A 17,056-nucleotide genomic window follows, 5' to 3' on the forward strand; every position below is an offset into this window, starting at 1 on the left:
AAATCAGCAGGGATGTAAAGGCCTTTGACCTTTACTAGCACGTCCTATACCTGTCTATAAGCCTTTTTTATGGATTTGTCTGCCATCTCTAATGAGAATTTGGCAGCCTGTACCTTAAAGATTCCCAGTTTCTCCATTATAGAGAGTGGCATTAAGTTTATGCCTGACCCCAGGTCACACAGAGCCTTCTCAAAGGTCATGGTGCATATGTACAGGGAATTAAGAATTTATCAAGATCCTGTTTCTTTTGAGGTAATGTCTGCTAACCAAGTTATTCAGTTCATTGGTGAGCAAGGGGGGTTCATCCACCCAAGTCTCATTACCAAATAACATGACATTTAGCTTCATGATTGCTCCAAGGTACTTAGCAACTTGCTCTTTAGTAATATATTCATCCTCTTCAGAGGAGGAATAGTCATCAAAGCTCATGAATGGCAGAAGTAGGTTCAATAGAATCTCTATGGTCTCTAGATGAGCCTTAGATTCCTTAGATTCCTCAATTGGGAACTCCTTTTTGTCCAGAGGACGTCCCATGAGGTCTTCCTCACTGGGATTCACGTCCTCCTTCTCCTCTCTAGGTTCGACCACACCAAGTAAGGTTATAGCCTTGCACTCTCTTTTTGGATTCTCTTCTGTATTGCTTGGGAGAGTACTAGGAGGAGTTTCAGTGACTCTTTTACTCAGCTGGCCCACTTGTGCCTCCAAATTTCTAATGAAGGACTTTGTTTCATTCATGAAACTTAGAGTAGTCTTAGATAAATCAGAGACTATGTTTGCTAACCTAGAGGGGCTCTGCTCAAAATTATCTGTCTGTTGCTGAGAGGATGATGGAAAAGGCTTGCTATTGCTTAACCTGTTTCTTCCACCATTATTAAAGCCTTGTTGAGGCTTTTGTGGATCCTTCGATGAAAAATTTGGATGATTTCTCCATGAGGGATTATAGGTGTTTCCATAGGCTTCACCCATGTAATTCACCTCTGCCATTGCAGGGTTCTCAGGATCATAAGCTTCTTCTTCAGAAGATGCTTCTTTAGTACTGTTGGATGCATTTTGCAATCCATTAAGACTCTGAGAAATCATATTGACTTGTTGAGTCAACATTTTGTTCTGAGCCAATATGGCATTTAGAGCATCAATTTCAAGAACTCCCTTCCTCTGAGGCATCCCATTACTCACAGGATTCCTTTCAGAGGTGTACATGAACTGGTTATTTGCAACCATTTCAATGAATTCCTGAGCTTCTGTAGGCGTTTTCTTCATGTGAATAGATCCACCTACAGAATGGTCCAATGACATCTTAGACAATTCAGATAGACCATCATAGAATATATACAGGATGGTCCATTCTGAGAGCATGTCAGAAGGACACTTTTTGATCAGTTGCTTGTATCTTTCCTAAGCTTCATAAAGGGATTCACTTTCTTTCTGTCTGAAGGTTTGAACATCCACTCTAAGCTTGCTCAGCTTTTGAGGAGGAAAGAACTTGGCTAAGAAAGCCGTGACCAGCTTATCCCAAGAGTTCAGGCTATCTCTAGGTTGAAAGTCCAACCATGTTCTAGCTCTGCCTCTTACAGCAAAAGGGAAAAGCATAAGCTTATAGACCTCATGATTAACTCCATTGGTCTTAACAGTATCACAGATCTGCAAGAATTCAGTTAAGAACTGAAAAGGATCTTCTAATGGAAGTCCATGAAACTTGCAATTCTGTTGCATCAGAGAAACTAATTGAGGCTTTAGCTCAAAATTGTTTGCTCCAATGGCAGGGAATGAGATGCTTCTTCCATGGAAGTTGGAATTTGGTGCAGTAAAGTCACCAAGCATCTTCCTTGCATTGTTGTTGTTGGGTTCGGCTGCCATATCCTTTTCCTATTCGAAAATTTCAGTTAGGTCCTCTTCAGAGTACTGTGCTTTAGCTGCTCTTAGCTTCCTCTTCAAGGTCCTTTCAGGTTCAGGATCAGCTTCAACAAGAATGCATTTTTCCTTGTTCCTACTCATATGAGAAAGAAGAAAACAAAGAAAGTATGGAATCCTCTATGTCACAGTATAGAGATTTCTTTATGTGAGTAGAAGAGAAGAAGAATAAGAAGGAGGAAAAAAAGAGAAAAATTCAAATGCAGAGAGAGGGAGAGAGTTCGAATTTTTGATGAGTGGAGGAGAAGTGTTAGTAAATAAATAAAATAAATAGAGGAAGATGAGAGAGAGAGTTTTCGAAAATAATTAAAAGGAAAAGGAAAATATTTTTGTTTTTATTCTAAAATTTAGTTAGAATTCAAAAATTAAGAGAAAAAATAGAATAAAATTAAAATTTAAAACAATTAGTTAATTAAAAAGAATTTTGAAAAAGGGTAAGAAATTTTCGAAAATTAGAGAGAGAAAAGTAGTTAGGTGGTTTTGACAAAGATAAGAAATAGTAAAATAAACAAAAGTCAATTAGTTAGTTGAAAAATATTTGAAAATCAATTTTGAAAAGATAGGAAGTTAGAAAAGATTTTTGAAATCAAATTTTTGAAAAAGATATGATTGAAAAAGATTTGATTGAAAAAGATATGATTTGAAAAAAAGATATGATTGAAATTTATTTTGAAAAAGATTTGATTTTTAAAATCAGAATTAATGACTTGACTCACAAGAAATCAAAAGATATGATTCTAAAATTTAAAGTTTGAATCTTTGTTAACAAGAAAGTAACAAACCTGAAATTTTTGAATCAAACCATTAATTGTTAGTGTTAATTTCGAAAATTTGAAGTAAAAATAAGAAAAAGATATTGAAAATCAATTTTAAAAGAAAAATTTTCGAAAATATAAAAGAAAAATGAAAAAGATTTGATTTTGAAAAAGATTTTGAAAAGATAAATTTTTTTGAAATTGAAATCTTGACTTGACTAACAAGAAACAACTTATTTTAAAATTTTTTGACTAAGTCAACCCAAAGATTTCGAAAATTATGAGTAAAATAAGGAAAATATATTTTTTATATTTGAATTTTTAATGAGGAGAGAAAAAAATATAAAAATGACTCAAAACATGAAAATTTTGGATCAAAACCAATGATGCATGCAAGAACACTATGAATGTCAAGATGAACACCAAGAACACTTTGAAGATCATGATGAACATCAAGAACTTATATTTGAAAAATTTTCAAGAAAAGAAAAACATGCAAGACACCAAACTTAGAGATTTTTCATGTTTAGACACTATGAATGCAAAAATGCATACGAAAAACAACAAAAGACACAAAACAAGAAAATATGAAGATCAAACAAGAAAACTTACCAAGAATAACTTGAAGATCATGAAGAACACCATGCATGAGTTTTCGAAATTTTTTTTTTTAGAAAAATTGAAACATGCAATTGACACCAAACTTAAAAATTGACTCAAGACTCAAACAGAGAAACAAAATTATTTTTGGTTTTTATGATTTTATTAATTTTTTTGGATTTTTCAAAAATTATTTTTAGAGAAACGAAAAAGAAGAAAAATTTTGAAAGATTTTGAAATTTTTTTTGAAAATAAAATAAAGGTTGAAACAAGAAGAAAATTACCTAATTTGAGCAACAAGATGAACCGTAAGTTGTCCAAACTTGAACAATTCCCGACAACGGCACCAAAAACTTGGTGCACGAAATTGTGATCTCAATGGTGCCAACAACTTGGTACGCACAATTGTAATCTCAACTCTTTTTCACAACTTCGCACAACTAACCAGCAAGTGCACTGGGTCGTCCAAGTAATAAACCTTACGTGAGTAAGGGTCGATCCCACGGAGATTGTCGGCTTGAACTAAGCTATGGTCATCTTGTAAATCTCAATCAGACAGATTCAAATGGTTATGGAGTTTTGATAATTAAAATATAAATAAAACATAAAATAAAGATAGAGATACTTATGTAATTCATTGGTGAGAATTTCAGATAAGCGTATGGAGATGCGTTGTTCCTTCTGAATCTCTGCTTTCCTACTGCCTTCATCCAATCCTTCAAACTCCTTTCCATGGTAAGCTGTATGTTGGGGGATCACCGTTGTCAATGGCTACCGTCTGTCCTCTCAGTGAAAATGGTCCAAATGCGTTGTCACCGCACAGCTAATCATCTGTCGGTTCTCACTCATGTTGGAATAGGATCCATTGATTCTTTTGCGTCTGTCACCACGCCCAACACTTGCGAGTTTGAAGCTCGTCACAGTCATCCCATCCCAGATCTTACTCGGAATACCACAGACAAGGTTTAGACTTTCCGAATCTCAAGAATAATGCCAATTGATTCTAGCTTATACCACGAAGACTCTGATCGTGAACTAGTAGGCTAAGAGATATGCATTCAAGCTCGTTTGCATGTAGAACGGGAGTGTTTGTCAGGCACGCGTTCATAAGTTGAGAATAATGATGAGCGTCACATAATCATCACATTCATCATGTTCTTATGTGCGAATGGATATCTTAGAACAGGAATAAGCATGAATTGAATAGAAAACAGTAGTACTTTGCATTAATACTCGAGGAACAGCAGAGCTCCACACCTTAATCTATGGTGTGTAGAAACTCCACCATTGAAAATACATAAGTGATGAAGGTCCAGGCATGGCCGTGAGGCCAGCCCCCAATGTGATCAAGTGATCCCAGTCTCCAAGATGATAAATTCCAAAAGATCCCTAGTACAATAGTAAAAAGTTCTATTTATACTAAACTAGTTACTAGGGTTACAGAAATAAGTAAATAATGCAGAAATCCACTTCCGGGCCCACTTGATGTGTGCTTGAGCTGAGCATTGAAGCTTTCACGTGTAGAGGCCTTCTTTGGAGTTAAACTCAAGTTTGTAACTTGTTTCTGGCGTTTGACTCTAGCTTGCAACTTGTTTTTGGCGTTTAACGCCAGAATAGGGCAGAAAGTTGGCATTCGACGCCAGTTTGCGTCATTTAAACTTGGGCAAAGTATGAACTATTATATATTTCTGGAAAGCCCTTGATGTCTACTTTTCAACGCAATTAAAAGCGCGCCATTTGAGTTTCTGTAGCTCCAAAAATTCTATTTCAAGTGCAGGGAGGTCAGAATCCAACACCATCAGCAGTCTTTTTTCAGCCTTTGAATCAGATTTTTACTCAGGTCCCTCAATTTCCGCCAGAAAATACCAAAAATCATAGAAAAATACACAAACTCATAGTAAAGTCCAGAAATGTAAATTTTGCTTATAAACTAATAAAAATATACAAAAAGTAGCTAGATCCTACTAAAAACTACCTAAAAACAATGCCAAAAAGCGTATAAATTATCCGGTCATCATAATGCAACTGCAGAAATTGCCCCCAATGATTTCTGGGCTGTTTTTGACCCAGGTTTTGGCCCAAAAAACACATATTAGAGGCTGCAGAGTGGAGAAATCAAGGACACAACTTCTCACTTTTCATAATTTTAGGTTTTAGATGTAGTTTTTAGAGAGAGAGGCTCTCTCCTCTCTCTAAGTTTTAGGATTCCTAGTTTTATGCTTTTGAGTTGGATATTACAAAGAGTTACTACCTCCGTGAAATTTTTATCAATCTAGTTTGTTTTCTATTTCCTTACTCTTTTATTTCCTATTTGATTCCATTATTTTTTGATTATTTTCAATTGAGTTTAATTGCCATGTTTTCTTTCTACTCCCTTCACATGAATGAACTATTATATATTTCTGGAAAGCCCTTGATGTCTACTTTTCAACGCAATTGAAAGCGCGCCATTTGAGTTTCTGTAGCTCCAAAAATTCTATTTCAAGTGCAGGGAGGTCAGAATCCAACACCATCAGCAGTCTTTTTTCAGCCTTTGAATCAGATTTTTACTCAGGTCCCTCAATTTCCGCCAGAAAATACCAAAAATCATAGAAAAATACACAAACTCATAGTAAAGTCCAGAAATGTAAATTTTGCTTATAAACTAATAAAAATATACAAAAAGTAGCTAGATCCTACTAAAAACTACCTAAAAACAATGCCAAAAAGCGTATAAATTATCCGGTCATCATAATGCAACTGCAGAAATTGCCCCCAATGATTTCTGGGCTGTTTTTGACCCAGGTTTTGGCCCAAAAAACACATATTAGAGGCTGCAGAGTGGAGAAATCAAGGACACAACTTCTCACTTTTCATAATTTTAGGTTTTAGATGTAGTTTTTAGAGAGAGAGGCTCTCTCCTCTCTCTAAGTTTTAGGATTCCTAGTTTTATGCTTTTGAGTTGGATATTACAAAGAGTTACTACCTCCGTGAAATTTTTATCAATCTAGTTTGTTTTCTATTTCCTTACTCTTTTATTTCCTATTTGATTCCATTATTTTTTGATTATTTTCAATTGAGTTTAATTGCCATGTTTTCTTTCTACTCCCTTCACATGAATGCGAATTTGGCATCCATGTCAATGGAGTAGGCTTCCAACTTAACTTTGGAGTTAGATTAATATTTGGAGACCCTTGAGTTGGAAGACTCAAGAGTTAAATAATAATTGAAAATTGTTGGCTAGCTCTCTAGTTGCAACGCTAATCCTTCCCAAGGGTGAGGATTAGGACTTGTGAATAGAAGTAGGCTCTCAACTTGACTTTTCTTCATTCGTTAAGGGTTATCCAAGTAGGAACAACAACCTATTATTATTAATCTTGAGAAATCCAATAAGGATAGAACTTTTGAATAATCTTCTCCTAGTCAAGGCTTTTTAATTTAATTACATAAAATCTCTTGTTAATTTTCATTGCTTTAATTTATAATCATTTATGTGCCCATTGCCCAAACTCCAAATTTCCCAGAAAACTCATAACCAATAATAAATACACCTCCCTGCAATTCCTTGAGAGACGACCCGAGATTTAAATACTTCGGTTATCAATTTTATTAGGGGTTTGTTACTTGTGACAACCAAGTTTTTGTATGAAAGGATTCTTGTTGGTTTAGAAGCTATACTTTCAACGAGAACTTAATTGTGAAATTCTAGACCATGCAAAAATCCGTTCGTCATGGATCCTAGTGAAGCCAAGTGGTCCCCACGTTACAATGTGAAGATCTTTAATTAATTCTGATTTAAATTTAAATTTAAATTTTAAAATAGAAAAATATATTATTTTAATTTTAGAAATTAGATTTTAAATTAGTTAGGATTAGATATAAAAGAGAAAAGAAACTTCTCTTCTATGATTCCATTCCTTTTTTCATAATGTAAATTACAGTTTACCTGAATCCTAGTTTTCCTCTCTGAACCATGAGCAACTAAACCTCCACTGTTAAGGTTAGGAGCTATGTCTATTTGTATGGTTTGATTCTATTGTTTTTCTATTTTAATTCATGTACTGATTTATAATTTAAGAATTGTTTTCGTTCTTTATCTTATGAATTTCGGTGGAACGGAAGTATGACCCTCTTTCTAATTGAGTTCTTGTATAACTTGGGAAAGCTCTTTACTTGAACAACAGTTTGAAAACATATTCCCCTAAATTTCTAATTATTTGGACTTAACGGGATATGTGACATATAATCCCTTTATATTTGGGTAATTAGGATTTTTGTGGCATAATAACTAGAATTAAACTTCACCCCCTAATTAGAATTAATTGACCAAGGAATTGGCAGTTGATGAGAGTTAGAGGAGACTAGAAAGGTCTAAGGAATTAGGGTCTAGTCACATATAGTTTGTCATGAACTAAATCTTGCATGATTAAAATAGTTAGTAAGAAAAGTCAATCCGGAAAATAGATAACTTTGAAGCCTTAACTGCCTTCTTCATATTGTTTTCCCAACTTATTTTTTGCATGTCTTCTGATATTTTGAAGTTTCTTGTTTAAGGCCTTTTTTTGAACTCTCAAACATCATTTTCTGTTTGTCTAACTAAGAAAATTAATCAACCATTGTTGCTTAGTCCATCAATCCTTGTGGAATCGACCCTCACTCACCTGAGTTATTACTTGGTACGACCCGGTGCACTTGCTGGTTAGTTTGTGGTTAGAAATTCCGCACCAAGTTTTTGGCGCCGTTGCCGGGGATTGATAGTGATTAACAACTATTAGTTGTTTGATTGCTTAGATTAGGCATTTTAGTTTTAATTTTATTTAAATTTTGCTTTAGTATTTTTGAAATATAAATAAATAAATAAATAATAGTACTAGTATTTTTCTTAATTTCTGAACTTAAGTTTGGTGTTCCCTGGTTAGTCTTATTTTAATTTTTCTTATTTAATTTGCCTAATAATTTTGAAAATTTTTAATCTTAAATTTAATAGTAATTTTTGAATTTTAGTTTTTGTTTCATTCAATATTTTTATCTCTTTACGCAGGTTACCTCACTGGGAATTCTCTGCACTCTGACGTAGAAAGTTCCATCTTTTCTTGTTTTCTGTCTCTTTATATGCAGGAACAGAGACAAGGAACATCTCTTAGACTTTGATCTTGAACTTGAAAGAACTTTTAGGCGGCGTTTGCAACAAGCAAGACTTTACAAGGCTGCAGAATCCACTATGGATCCTAACGATGATGCTAATGCCAATGTGGCAAATCCGAATGAGAATGAGCAACAAAGGAGAGTACTTGGCTCTTACTCTACTCCTACTGCAGATCTTTATGGAAAAAGCATTGTGGTGCCTCCTATAGCTGCGAACAACTTTGAGTTGAAGCCACAATTGGTCGCCCTGGTGCAACAAAACTGCCAGTATCATGGTCTTCCCCACGAAGATCCAAATCAATTCATTTCTAACTTTCTGCAGATTTGTGATACTGTGAAGACAAATAGAGTGAACCCTGAGGTGTACAAACTCATGCTCTTCCCGTTTGCTCTAAGGGATGGAATAAAGCTATAGCTAGATTCCCAACCCAAGGAGAGTTTGGATACTTGGGACAAGGTTGTTACTGAATTTCTTACTAAATTTTTCCCACCAAAGAAGCTGACTAAGCTTACGGTGGAGGTTCAGACATTCAGGCAGAAGGATGGTGAAACTCTTTATGAAGCTTGGGAGAGATACAAGCTACTAACTAGGCAATGTCCTCCGGACATGTTCTCCAAATAGACCCAACTATATATCTTTTATGAAGGTTTGGGTGAAATGTCCAAGATGTGCTTAGATAATTCTGCAGGTGGTTCACTACATAAGAAGAAGACACCAGAGGAGACTATGAGCTTATTGAATTGGTTGCTAGCAACCAATATTTATACTCATCTAACAGGAATTCTGTAAACTCTGAGGCTCCCCAGAAGAAGGGTGTTATGGAAGTACAAGCTCTTAATACTATTCTTGCCCAGAACAAGCTTATGTCTCAGCAAATAAATCTACTTACTCAACAGATGGGTGGCATTCAAGTCTCAGCTATCAACATCCAAAATCCTTCTCAAGAGGTCTCTTATGACATGACAGGTAATTTTGTACAAAATGAGAATTATGATTATGCTAAATCTTTTTCTAAACAAGTAAATTACATAGGGAGTGGTCCTAGAAACCCCAATAATGATCCATACTCTAAGACATAAAATCTTGGGTGGATGGACCAACCTCAGAGATATCACAATTTCAACAATAATTCTCAGGACAGTTTCCAACAGAACAATCATAATAACCGCCGATTTCAGTCTCATCAACAACAACCACCTCAGTAGGCAAATTCTCAATCCCAACAAGATTCTAATTGAGAGATGATGAGGAGTTTTATGCAGGAAACCAGAGCCTCCATTAGAAACTTGGAGGTACAAATGGGGCAACTGAGCAAGCAAATACCTGAGAGGTCTACAAATACAATTCAAAACTTGGAGATTCAGATGGGTCAATTAGCCACAAAAGTTAATGAAATTGATAAGAGGACCATTAATAGCCTTTCTAGTAACACAATTCCAAATCCAAGAGAGGAATGCAAGGCTATCACCTTGATAAGTGGACAAGTGGCGAGTATGGAAGCACAAGTTAATGAGGAGCCAGTTGAAAAAGAAGCTCCAGAGGAGAAGAAGGAAGAAGTAGAGCACGTCCCTCCAAAGCGTGCAGACAACCCATTCCCAGACTCTCTTAACACTTAGCCTACATTGCCAAAGGCTCTTGAGTACAAGCCTAAAATACCATATCCTCAGAGACTTCAAAAGGAGACCAACGACAAGTGATGAGCGGATAATTTATACACTTTTTGGCATTATTTTTACATAGTTTTTAGTATGTTTTAGTTACTTTTTATTATATTTTTATTAGGTTTTATGCAAAAATCACATTTCTGGACTTTACTATGAGTTTGTGTGTTTTTCTGTAATTTCAGGTATTTTCTGACTAAAGTTGAGGGACCTGAGCAAAAATCTAATTCAGAGGCTGAGAAAGGACTGCAAATGCTGTTGGATTCTAACCTCCCTGCACTCAAATGCATTTTTCTGAAGCTACAGAAGCCCAACTGGCGCGTTCTTAATTAGGCTGGAAAGCTAACATCATCGACTTTCTAGAAATGTATAATAGTCCATACTTTGCCCGAGATTTGATGCCCCAAACTGGCGTTAAAACGCCCACCAAAGACCCTTTTCTGGCGTAAAATGCCGGAACTGACACCAGAACGGGAGTTAAACGCCCAAACTGGCATCCAAGCTGGCGTTTAACTCCAGAAAAAGCCTATGCACGTGTAAAGCTCAATGCTCAGCCCAAGTACACACCAAGTGGGCCCCAAAAGTGGATTTCTGCACTATCTGCACTTAGTTACTGATTTTCTGTAATCCTTAGTAACTAGTTTAGTATAAATAGCACTTTTGACTATTGTATTTCATCTTTGGATCAACTTTTATGCCATTTTTCACATTTGGGGAGGCTGGCCATTCGGCCTTGCCTAGTCCTTTTTCTCTTATGTATTTTCCAACGGTGGAGTTTCTACACCTTATAGATTAAGGTGCGGAGCTCTGCTGTTTTTCATGAATTAATGCAATTACTATTGTTTCTCTTTCAATTCACGCTTACTTCTTCTCCAAGATATACTCTTGTACTTAATTCATTTAAGTCAGAATGAAGGGGTGACCCGTGACAATCACCCACTATCTTCGTTACTCGCTTAGCCAATATCCACGTGCCTGACAACCACAAGCGGTCTACATGATGTTCAACGTAGTCATTGAATGACAGCCAGTGTATAGTCTCTTGGGTCTCTGATCCACGGATTTGACTTGCTTCTCCTGACAACAAAGCATTCGAATCCGTGAGATTAGAACCTTCGTGGTATAGGCTAGAACCAATTGACAGCATTCCTGAGATCCGGAAAGTCTAAACCTTGTCTGTGGTATTCCGAGTTGGATCTGGGACGGGATGACTGTGATGAGCTTCAAACTCATGAATATTGGGCGTAGTAACAGTGTGCAAAAGGATAGAGAGATCCTATTCCGACACAAGTGAGAACCGATAGATGATTAGCTGTGCGGTAGCTGTGCCTAGTATTTTTTATCCGAGACGAGAAATCCGGCACTTGATTAGCCATACAGAAACCGTAGCTGGACCATTTTCACTGAGAGGACGAATGATAGCCATTGACAATGGTGATCCATCAACATACAGCTTGCCATGGAAGGGAGCATGCATGATTGGGTGAAGACAATAAGAAAGCAGAGGTTCAAAAGCAACAAAGCATCTCAAAACGCTTACCTGAAATTTCTACCAATGAATTACATAAGTACCTTTATTTTAATTTACATTTTATTTATCTTTCAATTATCAAAACTCATAACCAATTGAATCCGCCTGACTAAGATTTACAGGATGACCATAGCTTGCTTCAAGCCGACAATCTCCGTGGGATCGACCCTTACTCGCGTAAGGTTTTATTACTTGGACGACCCAGTGCACTTGCTGGTTAGTTGTACCGGAGTTGTGAAAAGTGTGATCACAATTCCGGGCACCAAGTTTTTAGCGCTGTTGCCGGGGATTGTTCGAGTTTAGACAACTGACGGTTCATCTTGTTGCTTAGATTAGGTAACCTTCTTTCTTGTTTCAACCTTTATTTTCCTTTCAAAAAGTAAAAAAAAAAAAGATAAAATAAAATAATACGAAAAAAATTTCATAAAATCATAAAACCAAAAAATTTTGTGTTTCTGTTTGAGTCTAGTGTCAAAATTTAAGTTTGGTGTCAACTGCATGTTTTTAATTTTTCTTAGATTTTGGAAAATTCATGCATTGTGTTCTTCTTTGATCTTCAAGTTGTTCTTGATGATTTTCCTTGTTTGATCTTTAGTTTTTCTTGTTTTGTGTCTTTTCTTATTTTTCTTGTGCTGTTTCGAATTGTTAGTGTCCCTAGTACAAAAGTTTTTAAGATTGGTGTCTTGCATGTCTTTCTTTTCTTAAAAATTTTAAAAAATATGTTCTTAATGTTCATCATGATCTTCAAAGTGTTCTTGGTGTTCATCTTGACATTCAAAGTATTCTTGCATGCATTATTTGTTTTGATCTTAAATTTTTATGTTTTGTTTCATTTAGTTGTTTTTCTCTCTCCTCATTAAAAATTCAAAAGTCAAAAAAATATATTTTCCTTATTCTTCTCATAATTTTCGAAATTTTGAGTTGACTTGGTCAAAAATTTTTAAAATTTAGTTGTTTCTTGTTAGTCAAGTCAAAATTTCAATTTAAAAACTTTATCTTTTCAAATCTTTTTCAAAATCAATTCTTTTTCATTTTTTTATTTTCAAATTTCATTCTTAAAATTTTTCAAAATCTTTTTCATTTTTCTTTTAATGTTTTCGAAAATTTTAAAACTAATTTTTCAAAATCTTTTTCTTATTTTTATTTCATATTTTCAAAAACTTTACTAACAATTAATGTTTTTATTCAAAAATTTCAAGTTTGTTACTTTCTTGTTAAGAAAGGTTCAATCTTTAAGTTCTAGAATCATATCTTTTAGTTTCTTGTTGGCCAAGTCATCAACTTTAATTTTAAAAGTCAAATCTTTTTAATTTCTATTTCAATTCTTTTTCAAAATAAATTTCAATCATATCTTTTTAAAATTTTAGTTTCAAAATCTTTTTCTAACTTCTTATCTTTTCAAATTTTTTTTTCAAATCTTTTTCAACTAACTACTTGACTTGTTTGTTTTAATTTTAAAAATTTACTATTTCTTATCTTTTTCAAAATTACCTAACTACTTTTTCACTTCTTATTTTCGAAAACAACTAACCACTTTTTCAAAATTCTTTTTAATTAACTAATTCTTTTAAATTCTAATTTTATTTATTTTTTTAATATTTTTGAACACTAACTAAATAATTAAAATAAAAACAAAAAAATTTCTTTTATTTTACTTAAAAAAATTCGAATACTCTCTCTCTCTCATCTCTTTCTATTTATTTTATTTAATTACTAACACTTCTCTTCTACTCATAATTCGAACCCCTCTCTTCTCTCTGTTCGAATTACGCATCTCCTCTCTCTTCTCATTCTTCTATTCTTCTATTCTTATACTCATATAAAGGAATCTCTATATTGTGACATAGAGGATTTCCATTCTCTCTTTTTTCTCTTCTTTTTCATATGAGCAGGAACAAGGATAAGGACATTCTTGTTGAAGCTGATCTTGAACCTGAAAGGACTCTGAAGAGGAAGCTAAGAGAAGCTAAAGTACCACACTCCGGAGAAGGCCTTACAGAAAATTTTGAAAAAAAGCAGACATGGCAGCCGAACCCAACAACAATGCTAGAGATGCAAGGAAGATGCTTAGTGACTTTACTGCACCAACTTCCAACTTCTATGGAAGAAGCATCTCAATTCCTGCCATTGGAGCAAACAACTTTGAGCTTAAACCTCAATTAGTTTCTCTAATGCAGCAGAATTGCAAGTTTTATGAACTTTCATTGGAAGATCCTCACCAGTTCTTAGCTGAATTCTTGCAGATCTGTGATACTGTTAAGACCAATGGGGTTGATCCCGAGGTCTACAGACTTATGCTTTTCTCCTTTGCTGTAAGAGATAGAGCTAGGATATGGTTGGACTCACAACCTAGAGAAAGCCTGAACTCTTGGGACAAGTTGGCCAATGCTTTCTTGGCTAAATTATTTCCACCTCAAAAGCTAAGCAAGCTTAGAGTGGACATCCAAACCTTCAGACAGAAAGAAGGTAAATCCCTCTATGAAGCTTGGGAAAGATACAAGCAATTGATCAGAAGGTGTCCTTCTGACATGGTTTCAGAATAGAGCATCTTGGATATATTCTATAATGGTCTGTCTGAATTGTCCAAGATGTCATTGGACCACTCTTCTGGTAGATCTCTTCATCTGAAGAGAACCCCTGCAGAAGCTCAGGAACTCATTGAGGTGGTTGCAAATAACTAGTTCATGTACACTTCTGAAAGAAATCTTGTGAGTAATGGAATGACTCAGAAGAAATGAGTTCTTGAAATTGATACTCTGAACGTCATATTAGCTCAGAACAAAATATTGACTCAGCAAGTCAATATGATTTCTCAGAATCTGACTGGATTGCAAGCTACATCCAGCAGTACTAAAGAAGCTTCCTCTGAAGGAGAAGCTTATGACCTTGAGAATCCTGCAATGGAAGAGGTGAATTACATGGGAGAATCCTATGGAAACACCTATAATCCTTCATGGAGAAATCATCCAACTTTCTCATGGAAGGATCAACAGAAGCCTCAACAAGGCTTCAATAATAATAATGGTGGGAGAAATAGGTTTGGCAATAGCAAGCCTTTTCCATCATCTTCTCAGCAACAGACAGAGAATTCTGAGTAGAGCCTCTCTGGCTTAGCAACCATAGTCTCTGATTTATCTAAGGCCATTCTCAGTTTCATGACTGAAACAAGGTCTTCCATAAAAAATTTGGAGGCACAAGTGGGTCAGCTGAGTAAAAGAGTTACTGAAACTCCTCCTAGTACTCTCCCAAGCGATACAGAAGAGAATCCAAAGAGAGAGTGCAAGGCCATCAATATAACCAAAATAGCCGAACCTATAGAGGAGGAAGAGGCAGTGATTTCCAGTAAGGAAGACCTCAATGAACGTCCACTGACCACTAAGAAGCTCCCTAATAGGGAACAAGGAATCTGAGGCTCATACAGAGACCATAGAGATTCCACTGAACTTACTATTACCATTCATGAGCTCTGATGAGTAATCTTCCTCCGAAGAAGATGAAGATATTGTTGAAGAGCAAGTTGCTCGGTATCTAGGAGCAATCATGAAACTGAATGCCTTGGTTCAGCAGAAATTACCTCAGAAGAAATCGGATCCCGAAAGCTTCTTAATACCTTGTACCATAGGCATCATGACCTTTGAGAAGGCTCTGTGTAACCTGGGGTTAAGTATAAACCTCATGTCACTCTCTGTAATGGAGAAACTAGGAATCTTTGAGGTACAAGCTGCAAGAATCTCACTAGAGATGGCAAACGAATCAATAAAATAGGCTTATGGACTTGTAGAGGATGTCTTAGTGAAAGTTGAAGGCCTTTACATCCCTGCTGACTTCATAATCTTAGACACTTGGAAGGATGAGAATGAATCCATCATCCTTGGAAGACCCTTCCTAGCCACAACAAGGGCTGTGATTGATGTGGACAGAAGAGAGTTAGTCCTTCAATTGAATGAGGACTACCTTGTGTTTAAGGCTCATGGATCTTCTTCTGTAAACATGGAGAGAAAGCATGAAAAGCTTCATCCAATTCTCTCCACACAGAGTCAAGCAGAGCCCCCACACTCAAACTCTAAGTTTGGTGTTGGGAGGCCACAATCATGCTCTGAGCATCTGTGAAGCTCTGAAAGAGCTTACTGTCAAGCTATTGACATTAAAGTGCTTATTGGGAGACAACCCAATCTTATTTATCTATGTTAATTACTTTTTCATTTTATTTTTCATTATTAGTTTATGTATTCTTTAGGTTGATGATCATGTGGAGTCACAAAAACAGCTGCAAAATTAAAGCGGAATCAAAAACAGCATAAAAAATAGCACACCCTGGAGAACAGGCTTATTGGCGTTTAAACGCCAGTAAGGATAGCAGAATGGGCGTTTAACGCCCAGTCTAGCAGCATCCTGGGCATTAAACGCCAGAATTGGCAGACCGACTGGCGTTTAACGCCAGAAAAGGGGTGTTTGGTTTCTAGCTGGCGTTAAACGCCAGAAAGTGGCATCACCCTGGCGTTTAATGCCAGAATGGGCAGCAAAGCTGGCGTTAAATGCTAGAAATGGCACACAGAGGGCGTTTAAACGCCAGAAAGGTGCAGGAATGAGAAATCCTTGACACCTCAGAATCTGTGGACCCCACAGGATCTCCACCTACCCCAACTCACACTCTTTCTTCTTCACACCTTTTCATAACACTCTTCCCCAAACTCCATTCACATATCAAATTCTACCCTCTTTCCCATAATCTCTTCACCACTCACATCCTTCCACTACTCTCCCTTACCCTATAAATACCCCTCCTTACTCCTCCACTTTCACACATCACAAACACTTCAGCACCCCTTTGGCCAAACCATTCATACCCTTCTATATCCTCAATTTCTTCTTTTTCTCCTCCTTTCTTTCTTCTTTTACTCGAGGACGAGCAAACCTTTTAAGTTTGGTGTGGGAAAAAGCTCTGCTTTTTGTTTTTCAATAACCATTAATGGCATCTAAGGCCGGAGAAACCTCTAGAAAGAGGAAAGGGAAGGCAGTTGCTTCCACTTTCGAGTCATGGGATATGGAGAGATTTATCTCAAAGGTCCATCAAGACCACTTCTATGAAGTTGTGGCCAAGAAAAAGGTGATCCCCGAGGTCCCCTTCATGTTCAAAAAGAGTGAATATCCGGAGATCCGACGTGAGGTTCGGAGAAGAGGCTGGGAAGCTTTCACCAACCCCATCCAACAAGTCAGAATCTTAATGGTTCAAGAGTTCTATGCTAATGCATGGATCACTAATAACCATGATCAAAGTGTGAACCTGAACCCAAGGAATTGGCTCATAATGGTTCGGGGAAAATACTTAGATTTCAGTCCGAAAACTGTGAGGTTGGCATTCAAATTACCAATAATGAAAGGAGATCCTCATCCTTTTACTAGAAGAGTCAACTTTGATCAAAGGTTGGACCAAGTCCTTATGGACATCTGTGTGGAAGGAGCCCAATAGAAG

General features: G+C 36.2%; 1 non-coding gene across 1 annotated transcript; it reads right to left on the reverse strand.

The window, feature by feature from the left end:
* Nucleotides 1-14,009: 14,009 nt before the first annotated feature.
* Nucleotides 14,010-14,118, reverse strand: LOC130958771 (small nucleolar RNA R71). The gene has a single exon (XR_009077877.1). It is a non-coding gene; the product is annotated as a small nucleolar RNA R71 (small nucleolar RNA).
* Nucleotides 14,119-17,056: the final 2,938 nt, after the last annotated feature.

This window comes from Arachis stenosperma, chromosome 10, assembly GCF_014773155.1.
Source record: "Arachis stenosperma cultivar V10309 chromosome 10, arast.V10309.gnm1.PFL2, whole genome shotgun sequence".
Classification (NCBI taxonomy): domain Eukaryota; kingdom Viridiplantae; phylum Streptophyta; class Magnoliopsida; order Fabales; family Fabaceae; genus Arachis; species Arachis stenosperma.